The sequence below is a fragment of the Mus pahari genome, chromosome 13 (genome assembly GCF_900095145.1).
Source record: "Mus pahari chromosome 13, PAHARI_EIJ_v1.1, whole genome shotgun sequence".
Classification (NCBI taxonomy): domain Eukaryota; kingdom Metazoa; phylum Chordata; class Mammalia; order Rodentia; family Muridae; genus Mus; species Mus pahari.
In genome coordinates this window covers 22,975,271-22,977,581 of record NC_034602.1, presented here as the reverse complement: position 1 = coordinate 22,977,581, position 2,311 = coordinate 22,975,271, and the positions used below count along the sequence as shown (strand labels likewise).

The 2,311-nt window shown below is 41.2% G+C and overlaps 1 pseudogene; it reads right to left on the bottom strand.

The window, feature by feature from the left end:
• Positions 1 to 736: 736 nt before the first annotated feature.
• LOC110330962 lies at positions 737 to 1,171 on the bottom strand (annotated as a pseudogene).
• Between the last annotated feature and the right edge of the window lie 1,140 nt (positions 1,172 to 2,311).

Genomic DNA, 2,311 nt, shown 5'->3' with positions numbered 1-2,311 from the left:
AGAAGAGTTGCCTTGGTCATGGTGTCTTTTCACATCAGTAAAACCCTAAGACACCCACGGATCATCTTGCCAGATCATTCAGTACTGTTTTGGTTTTGTTGCTTTTTTTTTTTTTTTTTAAAAAAAAAGGTTTTGTTTTTGTTTTATTTCTTTGTTATTTTGAGACAGGGTCTTTCTATATAACCCTGGCTGTCCTGAAACTCACCATGAAGACCACCACAGAGATCTACCTGCCTCTGCTTCCCTATTGCTGGGATTAAAGAGTGAACCACCATGACCAACTCTTTTATTATTTTGTTGTTGTTTTAAGACAGGGTCTCACTCTATAGCTCTGGATGAACTGGAACTCTCTCTGTAGAGTTCCAGGCTGGCCTCGAACTTTGAGAGATGCACTGCTTCTGCCTCCCAAGTGCTGGGGATTGAAGATTGAAGTCATGCTCCGCCACTTCCAGCTATTTTTTTTTTCCACATGGTCAAGACAAGTTTATTGGCTAATGGACAACTGCCATGCTTTCTTCACTGTGCAGCCCTGCTGTTCCTGCAGAAGGAAAAGCAAGCTTACAGTTACCAAGTAAAATTGTGGCTCTCTCTTAAGAGCAAAATTTTGTTTGTACACAGAATTGTTTGTTTTCTTTTTAGGAATGATGGGAGATGGTTAATGCCAGTTTTCAGAAGGCTGTTGCGATTTCTGATATCTTCCTTGGCCTTCACATCACTCAAACCTCGTTAGTCTTCTTTAGCTTTCTGATATCTTGTGGAGAATCAGTAGAGGGGCAAGAATTCTGGCTCTGTTAGTTTCCACAATGCAGCCATTTAACACCATCTCATCCAAAATGATGTGAACTTTATCCAAATTAAACATTATATCTAATTCACTCACTCTGCTGAAGTACTCATGTAAAACTTCCAAAAACTTGTGTATAAATTCACAGATAGCCGTCTTATTCTCAGTGTCACTAACTCCAACCACAACAAAGAGAGCTGTGTGTTGCCGGTAGATCAGTTTAAAATCCTTGTATTCAACGAACGAGCATCATTCACTGGATCGAGGTAGGCAACTCCTGCTGACCTCAGTTTCTACAAGTGCACGTTTATTAATGTCTACATGCTCATAGTACTTAGACAGTCGGGTCTGCCTTTGTTTGTTCTCCATAAGGAAAAACTTTATCATTTTTTTGCTTTTTGCCAGTTTCTTTCCAATATCATTTAAAAGTTATGGCAATGGATGACTGTAGCTAGGACAGGTTCAGAGGTTCAGTCCGTTGTCATCAAGGTGGGAGCATGGCAGCATCCAGACAGGCATGGTGCAGGAGGAGCTGAGAGTTCTACTTCTTCATCTGAAGGCTGCTAGCAGAATACTTCTATTTTTATTATTTTGAATTATGTGCACACATATGTGTCTGTGGGGGTGTGTACACACAGGGGAGCCTGCAGATGTCTGAGGCTTCTGATCTGGGGCTGGAGTTAAAGGCGTCTGTGTTTGTGCTAGGGACTGAACCTGGGTCCTCTGTAAGAGAAGAATGAACTCCTATCAGCCCCAGGTCTATCTTTTCTTTTCTTTTCCTTTCTTTTCCTTTCTTTTCTTTTCTTTTCTTTTCTTTTCTTTTCTTTTCTTTTCTTTTCTTTTCTCTTCTTTTCTTTTCTTTTTGTTTTTCGAGACAGGGTATCTCTGTGTAGTCCTGGCTGTCCTGGAACTCAATCTGNAGACCAGGCTGGTCTCGAACTCAGAAATCTGCCTGCCTCTGCCTCCCAAGTGCTGGGATTATTGGTCTCATATGGTCCAGGCTGCCCCAAACTTTCTATGTATCAGAGGATGACCCTGAGCTCCTGATCCTCCTGAACCCTGGGATTGCAGGCTATAGGACCACATCCAGCTGAACAATCTCTAGTTGTAGACGTTTGCTTGTGGCGTTTCTTGGCATTGATGTGTTTTGGTTGCTCCATGCTCATGAGAACTGTGTTCAGTGTCTTGAGTCTGCACATGTATTTCCAGGGTGCTCAGTGGAGGTTCGTTGAGTATTTTTCAGCTGTCTTCTTTCTCCTCTTCTTCCAAAACAAACCCTGTCTCGAAAAGTTAAAAAAAAAAGAAAAGAAAAGAAAAGAAAAGAAAAAAGAAAAGAAAGAAAGAAAGAAAAAGAAAAAAGAAAAAAGAAAAAAGAAAGAACCGCCTGGGAGATGACTGAAGCACCTCTGAGGGGTCTCAGGAGGTGTTCCAGAGCTGATTAGATTCTGTCCTAATCAAAGGTCAAAGGTTGACTTTAATCATGGATTCAGATAGCAACCATGTGCTGAACTTACTGAAATTTTCTCT